An 8,303-nucleotide genomic window follows, 5' to 3' on the forward strand; every position below is an offset into this window, starting at 1 on the left:
TTCTTCTCCAACATGTGAGTGTTGCTTTAGTTTCCATCCCAACAGCATGATTATCGTGAAATCATGAAGTTCCTAGATTTGCCGTACTCTCCCCTAAGTTCACCCAAATCTCAGGACAAGATTCTTTTATGGGGGGGGGGGGGGGTTGTCATATCCAATTTCATAAACCTGTCATTAAGCATAATCATTCATCATGTTTAATTGTTAAGCATTCAGGAGTGCTTGTTATTTCTAATGGGTGTTTAAATAAATTTCTTTGAGTTATGAAAATACCTGACGTTAGAGTTTTCTTTAGTTTAACCTCCGCTTATGCATTGTAGATGAATCCAATTGATAAGGTTTCATCTCATTTTGTAATCGCGTCACAAAAATTTCTAGAATTTTTGGAGCTTAAATCTTTTGAAAGGGAATAGAAGGAATAGAACTTCTGTTGAAATACTTGTGTCTCTTGCAAATGGGACCCAATGGCTGGCCCCACACTTCACCCCTCCCTCTCTTGGGCGCCAACAGCCACACCCCCACCTCACTCACTCACACTCACTATCTCTTTCACTCCAAACTGGCTAGCACAAGCAGTAGAGCTGCTGCTCCCCTTCCCTCTCTCAAACTCTCTCACTTTCTCCTCAAGAATCTGCCCTCAAGAACAAGATTTGAGGTATGTGAAGGTGATATGCCCTAGAGGCAATCATAGAGATGATTATATCACATGTATATGTTCATGTACTACCGAATAATATGTTATTCCAAGAATGACTATCGTTTATATTAATTGGTAAGTATGTGATTTGTTCATGAAACTCTTTGTTTATATCATGATGTTATTCTTAGTCGATCCCTGGTAGCATATCATTCTGATGATACATAAGATCAGCACATGTATTGATTGATGATCACATTTCATGGATCATAGGTATAGAGATACCAGATCAATATTGTGGACATTTATGTTAGAACACATGATGTTAGATTGACCCACCTTGAGATACTGCTAGGATTGTTATTTATGATATGCCATCAGTTGTTATCTTAAATGGTGTACCTGTAGGATCCTTAGACTTGAGATCGTTATTGATTCCCAGAATGTATAGTGGCATACTTTGAGGCTGCCAAATGATATTCCGTAACTGGGTAGTCATAAAGTTAGTTTTCGGATTTATCATGAAACATGTCATGGGGTATGAGAGATCAAGATGGAATTTGCCCCTCCTTGATAACGGTAGAGATATCTCTGGGCCCCTCGGGGTAGTTGGATTGAGAAAGCGCATGGCCATGCCAATATGATTGAAGAGTTAATCATGATGAATCCACTACTTGATCGAGTGCATGGTTGAGCTATCACAAGGGTGGCACGTATCTCGTCTTGAGTTGACTGGTATCATAAGGTGAAGGGATCGGTGCATGCGTATATCAAGGTTCAGTCGATATGATCTTTTCTGTATACTCGGGAGTCAATATTTCCTACTAGGGACTGCTATTGATTTCGGTTTAGAAAGGGTTTCCAAGTCGTAGCCGTTTGTACATGAACCTAATAGGTCACACACTTAATTGATTGGAACAAAACATGTGAATTAGATTCGTATATGAGTTTTGATTGGATTGTGATCCATGAGAAGTTAGAGTCCTAAAGGGCTTCCAACATGGGAGCATATTGGCGAGCTCTATATAAGGAGAGGTGTGGGTAGAGAGTGCTAAAGTTGAGCCACTCCGAAACCCTAGCCGCAGCCTTCCACATGATCTCCCAAAACCCTAGCCGTGCGTGCGGTGTTAGCACATCGGCACTTGGCGTTTCTACCAAGTGCATGTGGATACTATAGAGGCACTGCTGCTATTGTGGCACCGATCTTCTTGGTGAGTTAAACGCGACATGTTCGGGACTGGTCGCCAACCTGCTCGGAGTTGGTCGAGGAGCATGACCACCTACTCAGAGTTGGTCGAGGAGCACGACCACCTGCTCGGAGTTGGTCAAGGAGCACGACCACCTGCGTGGGGCAGGTCACAGATCTGATCGAGAAGCTGCTCGAGGAGTTTGACGTGCACGACGTTGGATTGGTCTACTCCAACTCTTCTTTCACTGCACTACACGTCAAGTGGTAACGATCTTTGATCTCCTACTAGCATGATTTTTTGGGTGAATGCGGTAGAAAATTTTTGTTTTATGCTAGTGTAGCCTGCTCATTCCCTAATAGTGGTATCAGAGCCATCTTGCGTAGTTTTTGATCTGGATCGGTCACATATATGTGATATGTGGTAGTAATAGATTGGATCTATTATTTTAGTGATCGGTTCATGTGATGGATCGATCGTTGAACAATTTGGTGTAATTGGGATGGGATAAAGTGCGAGTCGATGGAACCATATGAGCAAAAAGATTAGGTCGATCTCCCACATAGCCGCGTGTGCGACTTGCCCCTACCGACTGGAATCACCATCGGTGCTGATAGCGCGCGCAGCTTAGTGGTCAGGAGAACAGCAGATCGAGGTTGTACTTGTTGTCATTTCCAGAAAACCTCACGCGATGATCAATATGATTGATCCAATGAAAATTGAGGCATTGTGAATGACTCAGAATCCGCTTGATATGTTCAATCCGATGAGATTTTCATAGCGATTTCATAGATACGATCTATGAATTTTGTAGAACTAGTATTTGGCTACTTTACACTAGCCGATGTTGGTGACGGGCAAGAGTAGTGTCATTCTACTCGTGCGTTGTTATATTGGGGTGGCGCCTTAGGGCAAATTGCGCTACCCATCTTTTATTGTAATGTAACTTATTCCGCTGCGTAACTACTCTAACAACTATTCAGGTTACGTATTTTATTGTAAAGTTTAATCTACTTAAAGACTTATAACTTAATTTAATTACTCGCTCTTTATTATATCTTATGATGATGTGCTTGTTGTAAAGGCGTGTTATCCGATCCTAGAATTAAACACATATCAAGACTACCAGAATGGTATTCCGGTTAATCATTGTAGGCGTGATTATAGAAAATGATCGTCCTGATGATTAGCTCGAATACTATTTGGATGGTTCCTCTTAGCCGCGCCCTAGCACCGCCTCTGCCCCATCGTCGCTGCTCACCATCGCAATCACTGTCCGCACCTCCCTCACTGTTATTTCCTCTGCAAATCGTCGTGATGGGCCATGAGCATAGTGACAAGGGCAAGGGCAAGGCCATTGAGAAGCCTAAGAAAAAGAAAACAAAGGCACAGAAGGAGTGGATAGAGCTTTGGCAGCCGCTGATGCAGCAAATTCTCATAGGGGTTTTCAGATCAAAGATGACCCTAGTCCTCCGTATCGGTCCACCCACACTCGTCCAGTCGCGGGGTTAGGCTTGACACCTTTTGGCCAGTCAGGAAGCCGGAAGAGGGTTCGTCTAGAGCTAGAGTAAGAGGAGGAGGAGCAGTCTTAGGGGGAATGGTCCCCACAACATAGAAAGCAGCCTCAACCACATGCTGAGGCTCGTTTGCGTGACTTGATTGCCTTACAGTCACAAAAGGTTAAGAAGCTGAGGTTTGTGCTAGTTGATGAGAGGTTTACCCCGGATAGAGTTGAGGGGGAAGATCCTAGGTTTTGGACTATTCTGCAGCAGAGATTTGATGCATCATATTTGAGGAAGAAGGTCCGTTTGAGCAAGCATAAGAATCTTAGTTGGCGTAACTTGCAATTGGCTTTAGGTGGAGTGGATGTGCGTTCTCACTTTAACACAATCCCCGGGCTGTCAGCTCTGCTCTCAGATGTAGACAGATATGTTGTGGATTGGGTCAGAATCTTCTATGCCACAGTATGGATTGCACTAGAAAGGAACTTCATTCAGTTCATGTTCGTGGGAGGGCATTCCAAACTCTACATGAACTCCATTCTTCAGGCTTTGGGGGCTTTGGTGAGTTCTAGGTCTCGTCATATGATCATTCATCCGAACGCCAACCCTCCTCATCGTGGTTTCACTGGAGGAGTGTTTCCAACTAATGCTGACCTTTCCAACTAATCCTGAGGTCAGGATTCTGTTCAGATAGCCCTTCGCTCCAAGCTCTCCGAGATTGCCAGACATGCTCACTCCTGAGGCAAAAGCTATTCTTATGGCCTTGAGATGGAGTTTGTTGCCGATGATTGGCTATGCCGAGGCTATCACTACTATCCAGCAGTGGCTTATCCTTTACATCCTCACTCACACTCCGTTCCATATTTTGGATTTCATTCTTCGTGAGATTGAGGGTGTGACTGCAGACGGGGTGACCTTGGCACGACAGCAGCCATACTCTCATGCAATCAGGAATCCCGAGTTTCTTCAGAACTATGAGCAGTCACCGTCTAGCTTCAAGGTGTACTCTCCTGCTGCTCCTACTGACAAGCACCGAGGTCAGCAGGCTATGGTTCATGCTCAAAAGCAGATTCCTGTTGGTGAGCGTGAGAGAGCAACAGCTGAGGACCAAGCCCTAGCAGAGGCCGAGGTAGAGCTCCTTATGGATTTCTTTGATCTTGACAGTGACAACAACTCAGATTTCAGCGACATCGAATACTTTTCGCCGATTGTTAGGCCACTTGAGGTTGAGGTAGGTTGTTCTTCTTAGGCTACTCCACACTCTTTAGTGACTACTCCTTCAACACCTAAGTCGACACCTCCTGTACCCCCTGCTGCACAGCCTTCTGAGTTTTCACTCCTTTTTTGGCAGATGCAGCACATTCTGAGTTACACGCAAAGCTTCAGGTAGACATGTTGCACCAGTAGGAGCAACAGATGGAATTTATGTAGCAGCAGCATGCCATGTTCTCAGCGCTTCAATCGGACAGGGAGAACAATGCTTGAATGTTCTCTTTCTTGTTCCTGTAGTCAGGTCTTTAGTTGCCAGCATCTCTTTCTGCCCCTGCTCCAGCCCTGCTTCAAAGGCCAGTGTCTGCTCAGGTTTCTTCACCTATGACCACTAGACCTCTCAGCTCCGAGGTGCCTCCATAGCCGACATTTCCTGAGCAGCGCTCTTTAGTGGTACCTCTTGTAGTCACAAAGCTCGTGCTTGACGTGCCAGATCCTTTGCTCCAGTCAGTGCAGAGCCAGGTTGCTTAGGAGATGGTAGCTCAGGGTGTTGTTTCTTCTAGCTCCAACCCTCGTCCTGTTGCAGCTTCTTCCAAGGATCCTGCCTCGACCTCTTCTGTCAATCCTTCAGCAGATCCTCTTTCAGTTCTCATCGTCGCCGCTACCACTGAGCATCTCTTCCGCATCCAACTCCGAGGACTCTGGTTCTCAGTTCGTCATGCAGCCTTCTTCAGCAGTGTCGCCTCCTTCGTCTCCTCCAGCTCCGGATGTTTAGTTGTGTTTTCTTTTTGGTGCTTAGATGCCAATGGGGGAGAGAGTCTAGTGTTAGAGTCTAGTGTTAGGGAGAGTTGAGAGAGAGATAGAGAGATAGTTTGCTTGAGTGGCTAGAGAGCTTTTTTTGTGTCAGGGGGAGTTTAGGTGTTTGGGTAGCTAGGTTCGGTTTGTTGGATCTTATGGATTTTGATGTAATAACAGGCTATTTGGTTCTCTCCTTTGATGTGTTTCGCTTGTCATCACATTGTATTTAATTTCATGCGTGCTTAATTCTATTTCTTCTAGCATGATATGTTGTTCAACTGCTATACTTTCTCTTGCTTTATTGTTATATGCTGTCAATTGTCTTGTATGATAGGGTGTACTTCAATTCATATCTTAAAATTCTCATTTGTGTCATCAATCACCAAAAAAGGATAGATTGTAGCATCTAGACCCATAGGTAAGTGGTAAGTGTTTTGGTGAATAATAACAATCGTATCATTATGACTAACATATGTGTTTTGAAGGATATCAAAATTTTAGTTCACAATGATGAGTAGATTTCTTGGTCCCTAAGGCAAGTAAATGGTCAATCAAAGGATATATGCATCAAGATTAAGGATCTTCTAGTTCTAAGTGTTATAAGGATATGAAGGACACTTGGAGTAGTTTAGTTCTCTTTTATTAGTCTTTTGACCATACTATAAAGAGGGGCTAAGAGTAGTAGCATGACCTAGTGAGTCTAGACTTGGTTTGATGCACACTTGTGAAATTCTAGCACTAGGTAGCTCACAGAAGCTCTTGGTTGTGATGTCGAGAAGTTAGAACTCAAGAAAATTTGAATTAGACGAGCTCAGGGAAAAATAGTCTTACCATAAGGTCCAGAGATCGAATAATGCTACCCACCATAACTTTCTTCCTTTAAAGAAAGAAAATCAATAAGCTCTCTAGATGGTCTGCCGCACACAACATATCAACACTGGAGCATTTCCTATGGGACTTGAGCCCGAAAAAATTCGAAGTCCATGGCGAATGGTCTGGCATTCGAAGTTGGGTACACTGGATCATTTCTTGCAGAGAAGGTTGCAGTTACTGGTTCGGATGATTACATGCGTCGGATGTTCCAGCGCAGAAACAATTGTTCTCGCCGGAGTGTTTTGAGTTTCAACAAAAAAATTCGGTAAACATTAGACGACATGTGTAGTTGGTGCACGTCAGAGTTTTTATTCAAAGATGATTGCCGAGTGTTGTCTGTTTTAGTTCTACCCGCCGGATGGTCTGACGATTGAAGTTCTGCACACCGGAATATTCACTGGAAGTTTTGTTGCAGAGAGGGTTGCATCTGGCTAGTTCACATGGTTCTACTCGCCAGATGGTCTGGCCTATGACTGGTTGTTTCGTTGGATCATTATTGTTAAATCAGCAACTGCTATTACCGATTCCAACAGCTAGTTAACGACTAAATTTCGGAGGTATTAACACCAGATGTTCTGGCGCAGTGGAGACATAGAACCCCGGACCTTCCGGCGATCATAGAAAATGGGGGTAGTTGGGCAACGGCTAGTTTTGGATTTCTAGCCTATAAATACACCCCATCTCGTCTCCCTGTATTCTCTTGCCACCCTAGAAGAGCTCATACATTGTGTGTGTCATCAAGAAGCAAGAGAGTGCACTTGAGTGAATTCTAAAGTTCTTAATTGAAGGTTAAGGACATCTTTAGTGCTTGGAGAGTAGCAAGTGTGCATCTAGCTATAGTCTAGGCATGATCTTGGTCAAGTGAAGCTATAGGCTTGTTACTCTTGGTGGATGGCAACATCTAGCTAGTCTTTGGTGATTGGAGGTGTCTCGGTGAGCTCTTGGAGTTCTTATGGGAGCCCTGGAGATGGAGAAGTAGGAATCATGAGTGAGCACTTGAGACTTCAATGACTCAAAGGGGAGCGATATCCTTTGTGGATGCTCCAATGAGGACAAGGGGGAGTGCCAACTCCTCAATAGCTCGAAAAAAAATCGGTGTTCTCTTATCCATCTCCTTACTTTCCCGTATTTACATTTTAGCATTTTGCTTACTTGCAAGTTTTTCTTTCCACATTTATTTTGTGTTCTAGCTTGCTTTTTTTTTCAATGTTTCCGTCTAGTTTGATCGTATAGTCGTATTTCAATTCATCTAAGTTAAGGTTGCTACTTGTTCTAGAATTCGGTATAAGTAATTTTTTATATCTCAATTCACCTCACCTCTTGGGCCATTCGATCCTTTCAATCTCACCTCTTGTACCTTTTGACCAGCCCGTGCTGGTGGATTGCCTCCTCGATTTGTCTTGTCCCTTTCAGTACTACACTCTAGGTTCTTGCCTTCTTGCTGGTGGATCTATGAGTGGTGAGATTCGATAGCTGCAAGGCCCCTCTGGTGATGGCTAGTCCTTCATCTTTGCTTGGATTTTGCACTATAGCTTGTTGTGTGACGCTGACGCATGTTTAGAAAGTTTGTAATAAATCCGAAGATACCAAAAAAGCGCGCCAAATCACAAATAAAACAATGAACCGAAGACCAATCTATACATATATTAAAGAGTTAAGAATTAGAGCAATTCTATGAGTCAAACTAGTGTAGCTATGGTTCATGTGGGTCCTCGTATGTGTACATGTGTATATACAGATATATATATGTATCTATATATATTTTTACGTATATATATAGATACATATACATATCCATATATATGTACACATAATTTTTTTTTGCAAAATTCCAGAAAAATTGCTAAAGGAATAATAGTTATATTGATAAATCGGCTAAAATAATCTAAAATGTATACGAAAATATCTAAAATTCAAAAAAATATGAAACAAATTTAGTTAGGTTCTTATTACTGTCATCTATATGTTAAAATTATGTGTATGCATGAAAGTATCATTGTTTTCCCCATAATTAAATGAATATGTTAAATATTGATAAATTCATAAATAAATATTGAGATGTCTAAAAATGGTGAATCTATTTTTTATTATTCTTTT

Source organism: Phragmites australis, chromosome 20, assembly GCF_958298935.1.
Source record: "Phragmites australis chromosome 20, lpPhrAust1.1, whole genome shotgun sequence".
NCBI classification, from domain to species: Eukaryota; Viridiplantae; Streptophyta; class Magnoliopsida; order Poales; family Poaceae; genus Phragmites; species Phragmites australis.